A 22187-nucleotide genomic window follows, 5' to 3' on the forward strand; every position below is an offset into this window, starting at 1 on the left:
CGCAGTGCATTGTGGTCCGCGCGCGCGTCACTCGAATTTTGACGCGAACGGCCCAAACGTTCGGAATTCGCCGAACGGCCGAACGGCCAATGTTCGAGTCGAACGTACGTTCGACTCGAACACGAAGCTCATCCCTAGCCCTGGTCAATCAAGCATGGTAGGCAGGAACAGCAAGGGTGTAAATATAACAATTACAAACTATTGGGTGGCAACTCTTGACCAGTGGCTGGAGGTGGCCCAATTCATGATAGTGATACTGGCCTGCCTTGCTATATCTGTGATGTCAGAGAGAGCCTTCCCTGCTCTCTCTGACATCAAAGAGCGCAGAAATCAAAACTAGAACTTATTATTTCACTGAAATTATTCAGTTCATTAAGTTCAGCCCATGCACACTTTTTGAGGTGCTTTAGTGGTCTGCAGTTTCAGAGGAAGACAACAGGCAAGTTTATAATCAAGAGATCAAAATTGTGTTTTATATCACAGAAAAAAAGCCAGAAATAGTTGTAATGACTACATGAAAAGTTTTTACTTTTACTAGTTTATACTTTTACTAGGCCACATTTTGAACAGAGCAGACAACAGACAACTTTAAAAATCTACTTTACAATAATTTCACTGAAAAAAAAGCCCATCAAAATATTGTAGCACATCTAGTAAAATGTATTTTGAGCAGGAGAGACACTAGCCAGCTTTTAGTCCAACAATCAACAATGGAGAGTATTTAAATAAATACATATTGCAGTAACTGTGCACACTATTTAAACATTTTCACCAGGCTGTGTTAAACAACTAAAGGCAAAAATTATTTTTCCTGTTTTAGACAGACTGGAGATGGATTGGAACATGTCTGTTTTTATTGCTGTCTGTGCCCCGTAAGCCCCTGTACACACGGTCGGAGATTTTGACAACCAAATCCATCGGATTTTCTCAGTCGGATTTTGTCCGTCGGATCTTGTCCGAAACTGTTGCATACACACGGTCGGACTAAGTTGTCGAAAAATCCGATCTTTCAGAACATGATGACGTAGATGGGACTACATTCCGGCTAGTAGCCAATAACTTTGATGTAGGAATTTGATCTGAGCATGCGTGGCACTTAGTCCGATCAAAATTCGCTACACATGATTGGAGTATGTCCGACCGGCCCAGTTGGTCAGGAAATATTTCCAACATGTTGGAAAATTGGGTCCGACGGATATTCCGATGGAATCAGTCTGATGCATACCACACACAGTCGGATTATCCGACAACACGGTCCGATAGGACACATTCCGATGGATTCTCCGACCGTGTGTACAAGGGCTTAGGAAGATTCACCCTCCTTATATGTCCTGTTTACCATTATCATTGAAAGTTAAAGTAAAAGAATATCCCAAATTTGGGGTTGTCCCCAGAAATAGAGGGGAAATCTTCCAATGGGTACACATTAGTTCTTGTGACACAGGGGTCCCCAAGGGATTCCCTTCATATTTTTTATGCTAGTGCTGTACAACACTCATAACATATGCATGTAGTCTATAAGCGCTGCACTTTTGTTTTTAATTGTATGTATGCTTTGTATTAGTAAGTGTATAAAGTGCAGCGCTAGGTAACCAAAAAATTGTATACCTGTATGACAGGTATAAAGTGTTTGTTATGACAAACTGAGTGCATAAAGACTAATACAATAAACTATATGAAAGGTAGACTGCATGGAGAAGTCAACAATAACTCATAAACCGCAATAGCATATAAAGAGTGACCCATTAATAAAGTGCATAAGTGCAAACCATTTTGTGCAAACTGAATCCAAAAGACAACACAAATGCATATGTTCAATATAATCATTAGGTGAAAAAGTTCAAAGACCCTAACCTGGTCTGCTGAATAGTCCACACTTTAAGCCAAGCTAAGAATGGGATAAAAGTCTGAAACCAAAAGCAAATAGAGAAATAAGCTTGATGTCAGATCACCTGGGATAGTGCATTCTCCACCTGGGGTAAGGGATGGATACTCTTACCAGAAACTGTGGACCCTCATGCAAGCGGCAGCGAGAAAGCCAAGCTTAGCAGTAAGGAACCAGAACTCCAATGCAGATCACCAAATGTCCTGGCAATGCATACAATGTTCAAACATGGGGGTCATAAAAAGAAAAAACTCCCTCCACATGGTGTAGGTCAAAAGTATGGATTTATTTAAAAAACAGTACAAACATCTTGGAGATGTGTACAGATAAAATATGATCACAGGTTCAAAGAAATTCAAGTGCAATGTGAAGAGCTGGACTAGCAAAGCCGACATGTTTCAACCCACTGGACAACTGGGGTATTGTGACAGCAGCTATTCACTATTCACTTTTTTTTTTCTAGGCATCCAGTTCAGTTTTCTTTGGTTTTTAGATTCTCTTCATTTGCCGGGATTTTCTGTTTTGGCTATGTGTCAGGAAGTCAAGGGAAATTTCCCCAATGGCACACAGATGGGAAAAAAAATATACTGACAGGGGTTATGACCCTCACTCTATTCAAAATGTAAAAAAAAATGTTTTGCCTACTTTAACAGAAACCAGACAGCTTTTATTAAAGAAATCAACATTAGCATGTAATTACTGGGATCCATGGATACAACACTCATCACTGGGCCCTAGAGGAATGAGTCCGTCATTATTCTCTTGTATCTCTTTTTTTCTTTCTTTTATGCAGAATTTTTTTCCTATTTAGGAATGTTTTTTCTTTTTATTTATATGATCATAATTGGAAAACAGAATGGCATGTCATTCTATATCCCTAGAACTGCTTTGTATAAAGAAACAGAAGATTTCTAATTGTATACCAATTAGAAGCAGTGTTATATCTTGCCATTTTCAAAGTAATAAGGGTATAATGTAATGCACATGAGACAAAGCTGAATTTTAATGTCAGTTATATTTTGCTTTGATTTGCAAATCAAAACAAAAGCCAGAAATAAGCCAAAAATGTTGCAGACTTAATAAAACCATATTCAGCCACATTTTACAAGCCAAATTTTGAACAAAACAGAAACCAAAAGCTTTTAATATATATATCTACTTAGAAGTGCTTTTATTTCACTGAAAAATGACAGCAAAATATTGTAGTGATCCCACACACAGAATTTAAGCACTACTACTAGGAAACATTTTGAGCTTGATAGACACTAGGCTGCTATTTATCCATAAATCAACACTGGATGGAATAAGGGCACTTAAAAGTAATAGCTATAAATTATCCTCGCACAATGTTTAAACAAGTAAAGAAAAAAATTATGGTTGCAGCAAAACACCGACAGGGGCTCAAAACCTCCCCTAGATAGATATGCTGTATATATGTTAAATGGTGTTGCTCTCCACAAAAAAAAAAAATTATAGATATAGATGTATATCTTGATATATAATACACAAATTATTATGAAATAGCTGCATGTGACTAATTAAACTAGCAGTTCCAAAAAGTGAATAAGTGCCAGCTAAGTAGTATCCTCTTAGACCAAAGTGCATCCAGTGACAATAAACAGTAAACAGTAAAGTGCATCCAGTGCCTATGAAGATGACAAAACTAAAATGTTTGCAATAAAATCCAAAATTATGATTCAATCCATAAAGTGCATCAAGTGAAAAAGGAAATAAAAAATATAAAAAAATAAAAATAAATTATGTATAAGCGAATATTAGCAAAGCAATAAATAATCAATATCCAATAGAGTGCAATAAAGTAATTAATATCCAATAGCGGTGGCAATGTCTCTTTCTATAACAAAAAACATTAGTCCGTATTTAGACGTGCACTATGTGAATCCACTCTGTGTCATAAACATATAATGACTCCGTGACCACAAAGCAAAACTCCACCGGTGATCTCGTGAATCTTTAAACAATCGGCGTCCACACACTAGGTGCAATGACTACCTTACCTCACTGCTGTAAGGTAGACAGCAGATATTACTTCCAGCGATCAGGTGGTATAGGTAATATAGGTGGTCCCTTCTAGGTGCTTAGTCATAAGCCATCAATTTAGACATGCAATAAACAGGCAAAACAAAAGCAAAACGACAGCATCAAACGAACGGACTCCACATTTGTACTCCGGAGGTCACTTCCGGTATCCTCCTAGTCCAATCCTACGCGTATCGTCACTTGGACATGTGACTTCATCAAGGAATAGACTATAGGAGGAAAACTAACACTTAAATAGTAACTGTGAATCACGGCCATTTTGTTGTAGTCCGCTGCATATCATAGCGCTAATGGCCATAGACAGCAAACGCAGCCATCTTCCTGTAGCTCATATGATAAACATGACTATCGGCCATTTTCCAGTAGTCCGCTGCATAGCGCTAATGGCCCTAGACCACAACCGCAGCCATCTTCCTGTAGCCTATATTCTCTCATCATATGAGTTCATCGTGGATGGCAGCCATTCTTTTGTAGCCCGCTACCCAGCGTAGCACTAATGGCCATAGACCACACCCGCGGCCATTTTCCCATAGCCTATTTAGTTTGATCATGGGTTAGGACTGCGGACATTTTCTATTAGATAGTAAAATAAACTGGAATACCCGGACAAGTGGCGGCGGCCATTAAATTGTAGACAGTATAATTGTATTGAGTGAAGTCACTCCTACGGGCTACGATCGCAGCCATTTTCCCGTCGATGTATACAATACAGTATCGCCAAACGACAATCCAAACATGTATATCAATGAGCAACAAAATTAATTAAAACAATCAAATAAACAGGGGGCAAGTAATAATAACAACATTAAAAGATGGTTATATATATGATGATAAAACGTAAATAAAAGACAATTTAAAATGTATATGATCAGATAACAACCAGATAATATATATTATACCCACAGACCTAAAAACATTAGTAACAATAATACAGGCTAGTAATTTCAATATTAATACCACTAAGAGAGCCAGTCCTAAAGGAGAAATCTTTAAAAATCCTAAAACATTACACAAACCAGTAATCATATATTCCAGAACATGAAATAATTTATCATGAATCACCATACATGATTCAACCATTCCTATAACACTCCCAGGTAGTTATAACGATTTAAGCTAGTATCAGCACCCCGACATATCCTAAACTCAGCAACACAACAATATCAGAAAAAAATTATCCGAAAGAGATCCCAGTCCGACAGACGAATCATATCATAGTGGAATATATAATTCCACTAAACAGGGGGGGGGGGGGGGCTTTTTGGAAAGATCAAACACACATCATCTTCAATACTATAGACCACAGACTAATATATATACATAAAATTTAGTGGGGGATACCGAAAATGAAGTCCAAAGTTCCCATTATGCCACTTTCTAATATATAAAACTAAAAATTTTTTAACAGAGATACCAAATATTAAAATAGTCTAAAAATCGCTAATAAAACAGTTGAGGTCAAAATCAACATTGAGCCCCTGAGGTACAAAAGTGTCTAAAGTAAAGATCCACTTGGATTCTAATTGACTTAATGTCCTAACTTTATGACCTCCCCTCCAATGTTTTTATAGGGCTCAATACCCCAAAATGTGAGATGGGTAGGGTCCTTATTGTGGTGTGTACAAAAATGTCTCGGTACACTGTGCTTGTCGAACCCATTGATAATATTTTTGACATGTTCTTTTATACGCACTCTCAAGGGTCTTTTTGTGCAGCCTACATATTGCAGGCCACAACTACATTGTAGAACATACACAGCTCCTTCTGTATTACAGCATATAAAATCTTTCACATCATAGGAATTCCCAGTACTTGTAGACTGAAACTTAAATTTCTTCTCAGGTGGACGATTCGTTTTCATACACGCATAACAGCGTTTACAGGGAAAAAAAACCTTTTCCCGTAAAAAAGGTCAAACCATTAAATGGTGGATCAGGGACATTCTTAACGACCTTATCTCTCAATGTCGGTGCCCTCTTATACACGAATTTAGGGCGTTGAGGTAACAGACTCTTCAGATGCACATCTGAACATAGAATGTGCCAGTGTTTCTTAATAATCTTTTCGATCTTCCTATATTGAGCATTATAATTCAATACTATAGGTACCTTGTTACCTTCTATATTCGAAGTTTGTTTATCTCAGATCAGGTCAACACGATCCAAGCTTTTTACTTACATAATTTTTGTCCTAATTTCTTCATTCAAGTATCCTTTACTCGTAAACCTTTGACCTATTTTTTCAGCTTGTATCAAATAGTCTTCAGTATGTGTGTAATTTCTGCGTAACCGCATGAATTGCCCTTTAGGTATGTTACAAAGCCAGTTACGATGATGGCAACTCCCTATTGGCAGGTAGCTGTTCTTATCTACATTTTTAAAGTGCGTCTTAGTGCGTAATCTATTATTCTCTTGTGTAATTTTTATGTCCAGGGAGGATATAGACTTATTACTCACTTCCCACGACAAATTTATGTTCCTATTGTTTAGGTTAAATTTTTCCAAAAAAGTGACTAAACTATTGGTATCTCCTTTCCAAAATATAAGAATATCATCGATATACCTCTTGAACACAATCAGTTCTTCAGGCCCATCTTGATATACCGATTCCTCTTCCCATTGGGACATGAATAGACATGCCACACTAGGTGCGAACTTTGCCCCCATCGCTACTCCGGTTCTTTGATGATAATACTCCCGGTCATACCAGGAGTAGCTGTTCTTCAGGCAAAAGTCTAAACATTTGACAAGGTATTTCCGCTGAAAACATGGTAAGGTGCTATATTTTCTTAAGCCCCATTTTACGGCTTCACAGGCTTGATGGTGTTGGATCACTGTGTATAACGAAACAACATCTGCCGATGCCATACTCCATGGTTCTTCCTTTTCTGATAGTTCTTCTATAATCTGTAATACCTGTTTGGTATCCCTCAGATAGGCTCTTGTTTGTTTGACCACTGGTTGTAGGTATCTATCTATATATTCCCCAATTCTTGAAGTAAGGGAGTCAATCCCATTTACTATGGGTCTAGGGGGTGGATTTATTTTATCTTTGTGCATCTTGGGCAATGAGTAAATAATCGGGGTCCTACATGCCTCCGGAATCATGTATTTTGCCTCCTTTTTGTTCAAAATGTTTCTCTACAATCCTAGATGTACCACCTGCTCAAATTCCTTTCTACATTTGAATACTGTATTCCTCGGTAGCTTTGTGTATGTGGTACTGTCTCCCAGTAGATTCTTCATACTCTCTTTATATTGAGCTTTAGAGAGGATTACAATGCCCCCTCCCTTATCCGCTGGACGAATAACGATGTCTTTTCTCTTCGTCAACTTTGTAATGCCACTCTTTATATACTTGGGTTCATCTACTTTCTTGATTTTTAAAGTCTTGTATCACTACTTTTTTGAACACCTCAACATGCTTATTATTAGAGACAGACGGATTAAAAACTGATTTATTCCTCAGATCACTATGTATAATACCTCCATCCTCAGTCTGGAATCGCTTTTTAATTGGATTACTGGCTAGATATTTTTTAATATTCAATGTCCTTACATATTTCTGTATTCCTACATATGCTCTTTGCAGGGGCATACAGGGGCATACTATGTGCATCTGAAGAGTCTGTTACCTCAACGCCCTAAATTAGTGTATAAAAGGGCACCGACATTGAGAGATAAGGTCGTTAAGAATGTCCCTGATCCACCATTTAATGGTTTGACCTTTTTTACGGGAAAAGTTTTTTTTCCCTGTAAACGCTGTTATGCGTGTATGAAAACAAAACGTCTACCTGAGAAGAAATTTAGGTTTCAGTCTACAAGTACTGGGAATTCTTATGATGTGAAATATTTTATATGCTGTAATACAGAAGGAGCTGTGTATGTTCTACAATGTAGTTGTGGCCTGCAATATGTAGGACGCACAAAAAGACCCTTGAGAGTGCGTATAAAAGAACATGTCAAAAATATTATCAATGGGTTCGACAAACACAGTGTATCGAGACATTTTTGTACACACCACAATAAGGACCCTACCTATCTCACATTTTGGGGTATTGAGCCCTATAAAAACATTGGAGGGGAGGTCATAAAGTTAGGACATTAAGTCAATTAGAATCCAAGTGGATCTTTACTTTAGACACTTTTGTACCTCAAGGGCTCAATGTTGATTTTGACCTCAACTGTTTTATGAGCGATTTTTAGACTATTTTAATATTTGTTATCTCTGTTAAAAAATGTTTAGTTTTATATATTAGAAAGTGGCATAATGGTAACTTTGTACTTCATTTTTGGTATCCCCCACTAAATTTTATGTATATATATTAGTCTGTGGTCTATAGTATTGAAGATGATGTGTGTTTGATCTTTCCAAAAAGCCCCCCCCCTGTTTAGTGGAATTATATATTCCACTATGATATGATTCGTCTGTCGGACTGGGATCTCTTTCGGATAATTTTTTTCTGATATTGTTGTGTTGCTGAGTTTAGGATACGTCGGGGTGCTGATACTAGCTTAAATCGTTATAACTACCTGGGAGTGTTATAGGAATGGTTGAATCATGTATGGTGATTCATGATAAATTATTTCATGTTCTGGAATATATGATTACTGGTTTGTGTAATGTTTTAGGATTTTTAAAGATTTCTCCTTTAGGACTGGCTCTCTTAGTGGTATTAATATTGAAATTACTAGCCTGTATTATTGTTACTAATGTTTTTAGGTCTGTGGGTATAATATATATTATCTGGTTGTTATCTGATCATATACATTTTAAATTGTCTTTTATTTACATTTTATCATCATATATATATAACCATCTTTTAATGTTGTTATTATTACTTGCCCCCTGTTTATTTGATTGTTTTAATTAATTTTGTTGCTCATTGATATGCATGTTTGGATTGTCGTTTGGCGATACTGTATTGTATACATCGATGGGAAAATGGCTGTGATCGTAGCCCGTAGGAGTGACTTCACTCAATACAATTATACTGTCTACAATTTAATGGCCGCCGGCACTTGTCCGGGTATTCCAGTTTATTTTACTATCTACTAGAAAATGTTCGCAGTCCTAACCCATGATCAAACTAAATAGGCTATGGGAAAATGGCCGCGGGTGTGGTCTATGGCCATTAGTGCTACGTTGGATAGCGGGCTACAAAAGAATGGCTGCCATCCACGATGAACTCATATGATGAGAGAATATATGCTACAGGAAGATGGCTGCGGTTGTTGTCTAGGGCCATTAGCGCTATGCAGTGGACTACTGGAAAATGGCCGATAGTCATGTTTATCATATGAGCTACAGGAAGATGGCTGCGTTTGCTGTCTATGGCCATTAGCGCTATGAAATGCAGCGGACTACAACAAAATGGCCACGATTCACAGTTACTATTTAAGTGTTTAAGTTTTCCTCCTATAGTCTATTCCTTGATGAAGTCACATGTCCAAATGACGATACGCATAGGATTGGACTAGGAGGATACCGGAAGTGACGTCCGGAGTACAAATGTGGAGTCCGTTCGTTTGATGCTGTCGTTTTGCTTTTGTTTTGCCTGTTTATTGCATGTCTAAATTGATGGCTTATGACTAAGCACCTAGAAGGGACCACCTATATTACCTATACCACCTGATCGCTGGAAGTAATATCTGCTGTCTACCTTACAGCAGTGAGGTAAGGTAGTCATTGCACCTAGATTGTTTAAAGATTCACGAGATCACCGGTGGAATTTTGCTTTGTGGTCACGGAGTCATTATATGTTTATGACACAGAGTGGATTCACATAGTGCATGTCTAAATACGGACTAATGTTTTTGTTATAGAAAGAGACATTGCCACCGCTATTGGATATTAATTACTTTATTGCACTCTATTGGATATTGATTATTTATTGCTTTACTAATATTCGCTTATACATAATTAATTTTTTTTATTTTTTTTTATTTCCTTTTTCACTTGATGCACTTTATGGATTGAATCATAATTTTGGATTTTATTGCAAACATTTTAGTTTTGTCATCTTCATGGGCACTGGATGCACTTTACTGTTTATTGTCACTGGATGCACTTTAGTCTAATGCCACGTACACACGACCGGACTTTTCGAGGGACAAGGTCCGACAGACTTTCGACGGAGTTCTGACGGAGTTCTGACAGAGTTCTGACGGACTTTCCGAATGAACGGCCTTGGCCACACACAATCACACCAAAGTCCGACGGATTTGAACGTGATGACGTACGACTGGACTTGAATAAGGAAGTTCATAGTCAGTAGCCAATAGCTGCCCTCGCATCGGTTTTTGTCCGTCGGACTAGCATACACACGAGCGGATTTCTCGGTAGGAACTGGGTCCGGCGGAGTTCTGGCGGAAAAATTTGAAACATGTTCCATTTCTAAAGTCTGTCAGACGTTTGCAAATCAAAAGTCTGCTGCAGCCCACACACGATCGAATGGTCTGCCGGAATTGTTCCGTCGGACTTTTGATGTTGAAAAGTCTGGTCGTGTGTACGTGGCATAAGAGGATCCAACCGTCATATTGTATGTGATTGGATACTACTTAGCTGGCACTTATTATTTGTGTAATATATATCAAGATATACATCTATATCTATAAAAACATTTTTTTTGTGGAGCGCAACACCATTTAACATATATACAGCATATCACTTAAAAAATCCCCCAAAATATTGTATTAACTGCAGGCACACTATTTTAGTCAATAAATCAACATTCAAGTGTATTTATTTTGGTGAAAAAAAAGCCCCCAAAATATTGTAGTGACTACACGGTATCTAAACACTTTCACTATTTTCCTTTTTCAACATGACAGCTTCATTTTCTGAAAAAAATGATATGCTTATGTGCATGGCTTTTTTTTCTTTCCCTCTATTTTCTTTATATGATCATAATTGGAAGACAATAATTGGATGTCAGTCTATGTCTTTAGGATTGCTTTCTATAATTGCTTTCTATACTAATCTGTAATATTTTACAGTCATAAATATATTTTTCAATATGCAAATGGTACATATTTGTAACTCTTTTAAAATAACCCTAATAAACAGACTGAAAACAGATGGAAATATAGAGTATATTTATTTATCTGAAAATGCCCCCAAAATATTGAAGTGACTACAAGCACATGCTTTAATTATTTTCACAAGTGAACTTCTTCAACAGGATCCACACCACCAAGCTTGTACTGAAAAATTGTATGTTAGTGCAAATAAAAAAAGTATCACGGATAGTACTCAATTGTTTCTGTTGCAAGTGCACTAATACGGCTACAGTCAGACTTTCACAAATCAACTTTTTTTAACGAGATCCACACCAGCCGGATTTTCATCTAAAAATCAATAGTAAGGTGTATTTATTTCACTTGAAAAAGCCCCAACAGAAATCTGTGAATGAATAAACTCTACAGTGGAAGATAGATTGAAGTTCTCAATGGAACACAAGTGAAAGATGTTTTTTTTTCCTGCAAATATACTTTCTGTGCTTTTGTGCATTTATTCATTTTTTTTGTAAAAGGTGGATTTTCCCTTTCACACTGGGGCAGTTTTCAGGCGCTTTAGTGCTGGAAATAGCCTCTGCTACATGCCTGAAAATCGCCTCCCATTCATTCAAGTGTGACTTTTCACACTGGGGCGGTGCAGACGTCCTGAAAAGTTCTGCAGGCAGCATCTTTGGGGCATTATTTAGCGCTCTCAAAATGCCCTGCCCATTGGAATGAATGGGCAGTGCTTCTGAAACACCTGAAAAGCATTTCCAAAGCGCCACCACACAGAGTTTTTAACCCCTTCTTTAGGGATAAAAGTGCCTGGCCAGTGGCTGAAAAGCGCCGCTTAAACAGCGCTAAATTGTGACGCTTTAGCGATGACATGACTGCGGCCCCAGTGTGAAAGGGGTCTTAAAGTTGCTGTTGCTGTGTTCCCTTCACAGATTGATATTTTCCCCTGCCCCCCACATGCATGATGGTTAATTTCATGTTTATTACTAATGATCATTTTTGATATATTGTTGGGGTGTTAAAAAATTGTTCTGCTCTGGGTGTTAGATATACTACAGCAGCTAATGTTCTGCCCATCAGATGTCATGCTGATTATTTGAACCTGTGCTGTTAAATTCACATGTAAAGTGTGTAATTTACATAAGCCAATCATATGTGGTGTGCAGGCTCCATCTAGCTTTCCTTTTTGGTATTGCTGCAGTTGTTCTGTTTATTTAGAGTTACTATGTGTAGTTAAGGAAGTTGTCAATAAGCAGGGACTTCTGGGTAGAATTTTCACAGGAAGTGAACCAGTCACCATTTTTACAAGACATTGCAAAAAGCAAAACATGTCTTTCTCAATCTATCGCCGTCACCCCTTAGAAAACTTAAAAATGTCACCTTGTTTGTTCTTATAAAACAGAGATCAAAGAAATATGGTATCTGAAGTTATAGGGACAAGAAGGTTAGCTATATGTCCTTGAGACAAAACAGCTAAATCACTGTACATCATACAGTGGAGTTGATTTACTAAAACTGATGCACTCAGAAACCGATGCAGCTGTGCATGGGGGCCAATCAGTTTCTAACTTCAGCTTGCTCAATTAAGTTTTGGCAATAAAACCTGGAAGCTGATTGGTTTCTCTGCAGAAGTGAGCCTGATTTTGCATTCTCCAGCTTTAATAAATAAACCCCAAAGTCTCTCAACTTAGTGAAATAAGCCATTTGCGGCCATTTACTTTTTATGATTCAATCTCACTTTCATTTATGTAAACTATTATTATTTTAAAAGAACAGAAATGATAAACAAGGGTTTAACTATAGCCATAGCACACTAAAGGCAAATAGACTGTGCACTTTACAGTTGCACTCATTTTCAAAAAGAGCATCTGTGATTGCACATGATTGGGTGATGGAAATCAGAAGAGCTTCACTATATGCACGAAACTCTGGAGAAAATGAGTGCAGCTGCACTTGCAAAGTGCACAGTCTATTTATTTTAAAAAAAAATCCCCATGTACCCATATGTGACTGCTGTGGGGTCAAGAACCACAGGGGCCAAATTCAGTGATTTGTTCAGGTAATCATAGAATATTTTTTTTTTTTACACAACATTTTTTTTGTGAATGAGTAGGGGTACATTGTACCCCATACTCATTTACATAGGGGGGAGCAAGTTCTGGGGACCCGCTTGTTAAAGGGGGCTTCCAGATTCCGATAACCCCCAACCAGCAAGTCCCCACAACCACCGGACAGGGTTGTGGGGAAGAGGCCCTTGTCCCCATACAGATAAGATTCATGGATTGTTAAGGATGTGACAGCCGCCCACTCCTTAACAACCATGACAGTTACTGGTTGTTAAAGACGCCGGCGGCTGCTGCTCCTTCATAAAATAACTCATGTGGTATTTTAGTAGTGTTAATTTTTGGTGAATGCCAAACACCTTTAAGGTTTATTAAAGTATACTCAGATGCAGTAAGGTACTGCTTTGTGAATGGAACCCACTGGGAGCAACGCGAACCAATAACAACTTAGAAGGTGCACTTTAACTTCACATTTAAGTGCCAGCACGAGACATGTGAGATAGTCCAGGATCTGAGCTCCGGACGGAGGCCCTGGCCGCCACTGCAGAGATCTGTGGAGGCCCTGCAGCGGGCATCTCCCGCACAAGACAAGGTGAGTCCTAAGCCCCAAAGGGAGACAGAGCTGAGAAGGGGAAGATCCCTGGACAGGCTGACAGAACGCTGGGCCAGAGCTGACAAGGAAGTGGAGAGGGGGGGATGAGCCATCCCTGACACAGATAATGGCGGCCATACAGGGGTGTCAGAATAAGCTTATTGATCCCTTTGAGGAGCTCAGAATGGAGTTTTCTTTTATGAAGCAAGATATGCAGAAGCTGAGGGAGAAAGCACAGACCACTGACCGCCGCATTGCCTCCCTGGAAGATATTGTCAGGCCATTAGACACCGCTGCGCAGGTGACAAAAAAGCATTATCCGAACACACTTTAAAGATGGCTGACATGGAAGATAGAATGCGAAAGAACAATATGAGACTGGTGGGGTTCCCTGAGGGAGTGGAAGGGAGGCACCCAGAGCAATTCCTATAGAAATGGCTGACTGAGCAAATGGCACCTGAGACTTTCACCAGCATGTTTGCCATTGAAAGGGCACATCGTATCCCAGGCTGGGCACCTCCGAAAGGAGCCCCCCCCCCCCCCAGATCTGTGATAGCCAAGTTGCTTCACTTCCGGGAGAATATCCTGCGTGGGGCCAGAACTGGCCCCGAGCTCATGGCTAAGGGAAATCGAATATCAATCTATCCTGACTTCTCAGCTGCCCCCAAGAATCAGAGAGCTTCCTTCCTGCCTGTAAAGAAAAGACTGAGGGACCTCGGCCTGATCTACAGTATGCTATACCCGGCCAAGTTGCGTATAGTGGAAAATGAGAAAACCTATTTTATTAACCAATCCCACTGAGGCCTTGGACTGGTTGGACACACGCGGACGCCACAGGGACGGCGCTTCTCCCCATCCACCCTGACATACAGTGGATGAAACAAGTACTGGATGAGAGAAATACTGGGGCTGACAGAGGAAGTATACCTGGAAGCTTCCTTTACTTTGCCTCTGCTGCCCAGTTGGAATTTTCTTTGGCACCTACATCCGTTACAGTTTGTTCTGAAAGGAGAAAAGTTTCTGTTGACTTTGCACAGTTTAAATGCCTGGTCTATAACTATTTTCTAATGTTTTTCTGACAGACAACCCTTCTCTTGCAGGAGCTAACAGCAGAGGCCCCTGTTTTATTATTGGTACTCCGATGGACTTCCGCCTACAATATATACAAAGTCTGCGGACTGCTCTTGCTGCTGCAAACATGGAAATTATTTTGAGAAAAACATATTTTTTTCTATTTTTTTGACAGGAGAACTGAGCTGGGGCTCACGGCAAGGCCCGGTTACCGAGGTAACCTGGCCCATGTGACAGTTTAAGTCGCATCTTCGCTGGCTAAGTGAACTAAGGTTTAGGGAATAAAATACCTGACATGTTAGGGCTGGGTTTAGGGAATTCTTTGTCTGCTTTTGGTTGAGAGTGTCCACATTCGGTCTGCTTACAGGGGATCATTTTTCTGGTATAAGTCATGTTCAATATGCTGTCTGTCTGGGAGGAGGGAGCTCTGGAGTTCTTTTTTCAGGCACACTATTTTTCGGGGTGGGGGGGGGGGCAACAACTCCCCTTCCTTCCTTAGTATCAGTCATGGATGTTTCTCTTAAGATTTTGGCCTGGAATGCTAGAGTCCTCAATTCCAAATTTAAGCATTCACTGATTTTTGATTATATCAAAAAACATAAACTTCATATACCGTATATACTCGAGTATAAGCCGAGATTTTCAGCCTCTTTTTTGAGGCTGAAAGTGCCCCCTCGGCTTATACTCGAGTCGCCGCTGTCTGACTGCTCGATCAGCGTATCGAGCAGACAGACGGCGGACATTAATTTTCAAAAGCCGCGCCTCCTTCTCCGCCTCCGCCTGTGATAGGCGGAACACTGAATTTCCCAGCAGTCAGTGTTCCGCCTATCACGGACATCCGCTCATTCTCATACTACGGACGAGTATGAGAGGATGTCTGTGATAGGCGGAACACAGGCTGCTGGGAAATTGAGTGTTCCGCCTATCACAGGCGGAGGCGGAATTTTGAATTGTAGAATGGCCGCCGAGAAGAGCGGCGATCCATCGGCACGGGACGGAGGAGGCACGGCACGGCACGGGACGGAGGAGACACGGGACGGAGGAGGCACGGCACGGGGGAGGCACGGCACGGGACGGAGGAGGCTCGGGACGACGGCGGCTCGGGACGGAGGCTTGGGACACAGGTAGGCTGGACACACACACAAGGCTGCACGGACACACACACACACACACACACACACACACACACACACACACACACACACACACACACACACAGGGATGGATGGATGGATGGATGGATACACACACACACACACACACACACAGGGATGGATGGATGGATGGATGGATACACACACACACACACACACAGGGATGGATGGATGGATGGATACACACACACACACACACACACACACAGGGATGGATGGATGGATGGATACACACACAGGGATGGATGGATGGATGGACACACACACAGGGATGGATGGACGGACACACACACAGGGATGGACGGACACACAGGGATGGACAGCCATGTCTCACCCTCGGCTTATACACGAGTCAATAAGTTTTCCAGTTTTTTGGGGGTAAATTGGGGGCCTCGGCTTATACTCGGGTCGGCCTATACTCGAGTATATACGGTAATTCTACTTCAAGAAACTAATCTCCAGGGGTCCAGAGTTCTCTCCTTGAATGGGCACATATTGCAGAGGTATATCATGCTACCAATTCATCGTTTTCTAGGGGGGTTTCCACGCTGGTTAACAAGACTATGCCCATATCAATACATGCAGTCCGAATGGACATTAAAGGGCGATTTGTTATATTAGTGGTACAAGTGATGAACAGATTTCTAACGATTGTGAATTTGTATGTTCCTCCTCCCTTTTCATTAGTGCATTTGGATGATGTGCTGCAGGCTGCCCATGAGGTGGCGGAAGGGAGGATCTACATACTGGGTGATTTTAATTTGGTGTCTGACCCGGCCCTAGATAGACTGGGAACGACTACTGGTGCACCGGCCCCCCTTGCTGGCTGGATGTCTGCTCATGGGTTTAGAGATGTTTGGCATTTTCATCATCCTGATGTGAAACCTTGCTATTAGGAAATGCATAAGACACTCTCCAGAATAGACACTATCCTCACGGAGGGTGACTGAATGGCATTGGTCCAGTGAGTTGCCTATCTGCCCAGAGCCCTTTCAGATCATTCCCCTATGCTACTTGAGCTTGGTCTAGGACCAAAACCAGGGTTACGCATTTGGAGGATGGATGCCAGCTGGCTGCAGGAGGAGTATATAAAGATTAAGTGTGCAGAGGCTATCAAACACTTTTGGGCTGAAAATTTTAACTCTGAATCCTCTCTGACTCAGTGGGAGGCCTTTAAAGCTACCCTCCGAGGAGTGTTTATGACTGAAGTACAGGGTTTCAAGAAACAGTTGGCTTCCACAATTCAGCTTAAGGAAATGGAAGTGACATTAGTGGAGGCAGAATATGTTAGGGACCCCAATGGGGAAAGACTACTGAACTAGGGAGTACAAGATAGTTCTAATGGATTGCACCACAAAGCTTAACCTCGCACAAAGGAGGCGCATCTTTGAATTTGGCGACAAGAATGGCAGACTCCTGGCATACTTGGCACAGATGGACTATGTTCCTGTCTATATTAAATCGATATATGACAATTCCAGAGCTGAAATACTGTATGTGACTCAGTCGATATCCTGACAGTATTTGCTCAATTTTACAAAGAATTGTACAGGTCTTGTACTCCTCTGGGGGCGGAGAACCTGGTGACTTACATGGCAGATATTGACCTACCTAAGTTATCGGAGGAGGGCAGTCATGCTTTGGAAACTGGTATTATGGTGGAGGAAGTGGAGAAGGCAATTGCCTCTTTCCCCCCTAGGAGGTCCCCGGCATTAGACGGCCTGCCCTCGGAATTGTACAACATCTTTGGGACTGGTTTGGCCCCTAGATTGTTGAAAGTGTTCAATGCTGCGAGGTCGGATGGTAGGTTACCCCCCTCTATGAGAGAAGCCTTGGTTGTCCTGATCCCCAAAGGGGGAAAAGACCCCTGGGAATGTGATTCCTTTCATCCAATCTCGCTTATGAATGTTGACACAAAAATTCTCGCCAAAATATTAGCCGGTAGGTTGCAATCAGTTATTCTTAGATTGGTGGATCCTGACCAAACTGGCTTTATTCAGGGAAGATGTGCACAGATGAATGTTAGGAGACTTTTTGTGAATCTACAGACAGCTCATGACAACTCCGGGACTAGAATAGTGGCCTCCTTGGATACAAAAAAGACCTTTGACTCAGTGGAGTGGTCGTTTTTGTTCCACCTCCTCGAGTCATATGGCTTTGGTCCTGTTTTTGTCTCTTGGGTGTGGCTTTTGTACACAGAACCGATGATCAGATTGAGGGTTAATGGTATTATTTCAGATTCCTTTCCTATATTTGGGGGCACCAGGCAGGGGTGTCTACTTTCACCCCTCCTGTTTGCCCTGGCTATAGAACCTCTAGCCATTAAGCTGAGGACCGTTTAGGGGTTGAATGGTCTGCGAATGGGGGAGTTTGAAGAACGAGTATCACTATATGCGGATGACATGCTATTGTATCTGCAGGTTCCTGGGCCATTGCTTTCTGAAGCCTTCGATTGATTCAGGAGTTTGGGGACTATTCCAGATTCCAAATTAATTGGAAAAAATCATCCCTCTTCGCTATTGATGAGGCAGTGGTGGTTCCATCAGATTGCCCCATCCCATTGTCTACCTCCTTTAAATACTTGGGGATAGAGGTGCAGCTCCCTATCTCTAAATTCCTTGAGACGAACTTAGTGCCAATAATGACGAACTTTCGCTGGAAGGTACAGAGATGGCAGAATTTACTGATCACCTTGATGGGATGGATAAATTTGATGGAATGAAAGATGATTTTTCTCCCCAAATTTCTGTACAATCTCTCGAACTCCCCAACTTATGTGACACTACGACTCTTTAAGCAATTTGACTTCATTATTCTGAACTTTTTGTGGGGCTCCAGGGTGCCCAGGGTTTCTTTGGCAGTGTTGAAGCTCCCAAATAGATTGGGTGGGATGGCCCTTCCTGATTTATGGTCCTATTTCATGGCCTCACAAATGATCTTCCTACAGTGGCGACTTTTTCTGCAAACGCCAAACGCCACTACTCTACTGGAGGCTGCAATTGCCACCTCACAGGAAACTCTACAAAATATCTTGTATAGGAAGAGGATTCCAGGGAGGAAGATGGGATCGATTATAGCTTTACCTGGGAGGGTGTTTCACCTATGCTCACAATGGAGGAAAGATGACCCCCTGTGGTTATCTCCAAATAGTCCTCTGTGGTGTAATAAAACCCTAGGGGAGTTCCTTACACTACCAGATGGGCAAAACACCTGGGCTAAATATTGCATAAAATACTTACATCAAATATACCAGGATAATCGTCTCTGTACCTTTGCACAACTGAGGGAAATGTTTGGAGTCCCAAAGTCTTGGGTTTTTTCTATATGCACAACTGTGTCATGCTGCGATTGCACAGTTTAGGGCTGGTGAAACTATGGTTCAAAACAAAGACCTGGAGAAGGTTCTGATTGATCTGGATCCGGCTAACCGAATCTCTAGGTATTATGAAGTGGTGGGCCCTGGGGTAATCACTTCAGCTACTAGGTCCAGGATGAGATGGGTGGCGGTTGTCCCGGAGTTGTCTGAGGAGATGTGGCAGGAGGTAATGGACACATATCTGGTGTCTGTCGTCTCCTCCACGGACAAAATGATTCAGTTTCGTTACCTTCATCAACAGTATTATATACCAGATAGACTTTATCGAATGCAGAGGAGGGAAACGCCAATTTGCGAAAAAGTGAGACCGCTATGGTCACAGGTGACTCAATTTATTTTAGATCACTTCCATATGCCAGATATCTGCTCTCCTTTGAGATGTCTTCTTGGGATATTTGAGGAAGAGGAGATTAATGTGCACACAAAACTTTTCCTCAGGATCCTGTTTTTTGGTGTGAGGAAACTCATTGCCAGATGGTGGATACATGAGGAACGACTGACACTGGGGATGTGGAAGAAGGTAATAAATGCGGATGTGCTGATGTATAAAATTACATTTGAGGCTAGAGGAGCTCCTAAGAAGTTTAGGAAGGTATGGTTTAGATGGGTTGACTCTGAGCATACATTGGCAGAAGAGGCATGATAGAATAGTGTGATATTTAGGGGTAACTCTTAAGCCCTGGAGTTGAGACGGTGACATGACAGTGGGTATACTTCTTGAAGTGGACAGGGACGTTTTTTTTTTCAGTATTTGCTGAACATAACATTGGAAAGCAGACACTTTCTTGGGTGGGTGGGAAGAGGTGTTCTTTCTTCCTGTGGTTATGCAGGGGTTTGGTTTACTTGTATGTTTGTTAAAATGAAAAAAAAAAATGCACATATGTTTTAGTGTATGATGAGAGTTAGACATTGAAGGCTCAAATGTGTGAAAATGGACATATACAGGTTTATTGCTACTAATGCATGTTGATTTCCCCTATTGCCGGGGGTGTTTATATACATGATGTACTGCTCTGTATACTACTTTTTTGTGCAATAAAAAAACATAAAAAAAAACAAAAACGTCACTTTTAAATGAATGTTTTTCAGCTGTGGGTAGGATATCCCAGATGCACGCTATACAGAAATAAGGTCTTAGATCTTAACCTCTGCCAGTTTATTTATTTTTTATTTATTTATTTATTTATTTGCTCCATATATACAAGGTTACAGAAAATATCCCAAAGCAAGGGGAATTGTTGTCCCTGGAATGGGTATACCCATTGGAAGAGTTCCCCCTCCTCTTCCTCTGGGGACAACTCAACTAAAATTTTGGATTTCCTCTCCCTTTCTTTCTTGGTGATACAAGTCACTAGTATAAACAGAAGGGCTAATGTCACCAGTTGAAAAAACTTGACAGAGGGTCTAAATCACCCACTCCACCCAAAACAAAAAAAAATAGTTTTGTCTAGAGATACATTTTAACAAAAACCATGTTAGGCTGTGTTCATTCTGGACCAGTTGGATAAGACACGTAGATGTATGCAAGCAGCCGACATGCAAACACACACATACATACACATACATTCCTCTCTGCATGCATTTAAACCAAAACATAGCCCTCTGCGAATGTCCAATGCATAATGTAAGCAGCTATTGCACCTAACATATTTATCAAAAGTACACTCTTTAGCAGATAAGTAAAGTAGTTTGCATTCTTTGAGCGCACAAAAGTTTTCCCACTCGTACATACCATTGATATGCACATGACTGAAGTACTTTTTCACACTTTTGCTCTTGTGCAATTGTTTGTAAATAAATCAGGCCCATCAGACTAAATTTAATCAAATAGTGACTACTCTGTACTTTGCAAAGTGAATGTTCACTGAGCTTTGCAAATAATGTATAGGTGTGTTCATTGCAATCATCCAGATGTGCAAGAAAACAATCTTCTTTATTCCCCTTGTACATCAATGAGTATTTAAAGTGATTGCAACTTCATCTTTTTTTACTAAGTTCAGTGAACATGCACTTTGTAGCTGAATGAACATTCTGTACTACTTAAATAAATCAAACACAAACATTTGAGACATAAAAGAGTATAAATGAAACTATTAGCCAAGAAGACGGCACAGCACATACTAATAAAACTACAGACCAGATGCACAGCTATACATGAAGAATGCATTAGCCAGTATTGGGAATAGCTCTGATTAGAAAAATATTAACATCTTCCTCCTAATCATTCAGAAAGCAAATGTGAATATTAGATTTAAGCATATCTTTTATCACTAAATATTAAAATTAAGATAAATAATATAAACAGACACTATGAAATAACTGCATTTAGTGAACGTAAAACATAGTTTTTTTCTATTTGTAAAAAAACAAAAACTTATGCTTAAAGTATCACACAAAATAAACTGTTCTTGGTATGAGGGTATTTTTAAACATTGCAACACTTTATCTTTAGGTAGCCATGTCATTAATTTGAGAATTCTGTTTTAGGAGAGAAACATTAATGCAAACATTAACTATCATATAATTTAAGATTACCTGTCTGTGTTATTAGAGGGTGCATTCTAATTCTCTCCATTGATACTCCTTTGTTCTTCTGCTGCTTTTATTCTCCGCTTATGAAATATCTGCCATTCCCACAGCAACAGGCTGATGTCACAGGGAGAAAATAAGGACTCCTTGGTATGAGCCAGACAGAGGAGACAGTCAGCTGAGAGGTGTGTGTGTGTGTGTGATTTGATATGTGAGTTATGGGAAGATAAATAAGGAGGAGTAGCAAATGTGTCACATCATTCATATATGAAATAATCATGCTTACATAGCAAGCAATAAATATGTTTAACCTTTTGCTGACTGCATAACGCATATGTGTAGCAGCAGGATAGCCGGGCTTTAATACCTCGCCACCGCACATACAGTATGTGTCAACAGTGGCAGGCGGTTGTGTGCTGAGAGCGTGCAAACTGCACGCTCCC

General features: G+C 40.4%; 1 protein-coding gene across 1 annotated transcript in view; it reads right to left on the reverse strand.

The window, feature by feature from the left end:
- ESR1 (estrogen receptor 1) overlaps positions 1 to 21844 on the reverse strand; it is a 515033-nt gene extending 493189 nt beyond the window's left edge. Inside the window, exon 1 of the mRNA XM_077486339.1 lies at positions 21751 to 21844. The gene's annotated coding sequence lies outside the window, so the exon portion shown is untranslated. The remainder of the gene's footprint in view (positions 1 to 21750) is intronic.
- Between the last annotated feature and the right edge of the window lie 343 nt (positions 21845 to 22187).

This window comes from Lithobates pipiens, unplaced genomic scaffold (assembly GCF_037356315.1).
Source record: "Lithobates pipiens isolate NorthernLeopardFrog02 unplaced genomic scaffold, aLitPip1_a1.2 Scaffold_18, whole genome shotgun sequence".
NCBI classification, from domain to species: Eukaryota; Metazoa; Chordata; class Amphibia; order Anura; family Ranidae; genus Lithobates; species Lithobates pipiens.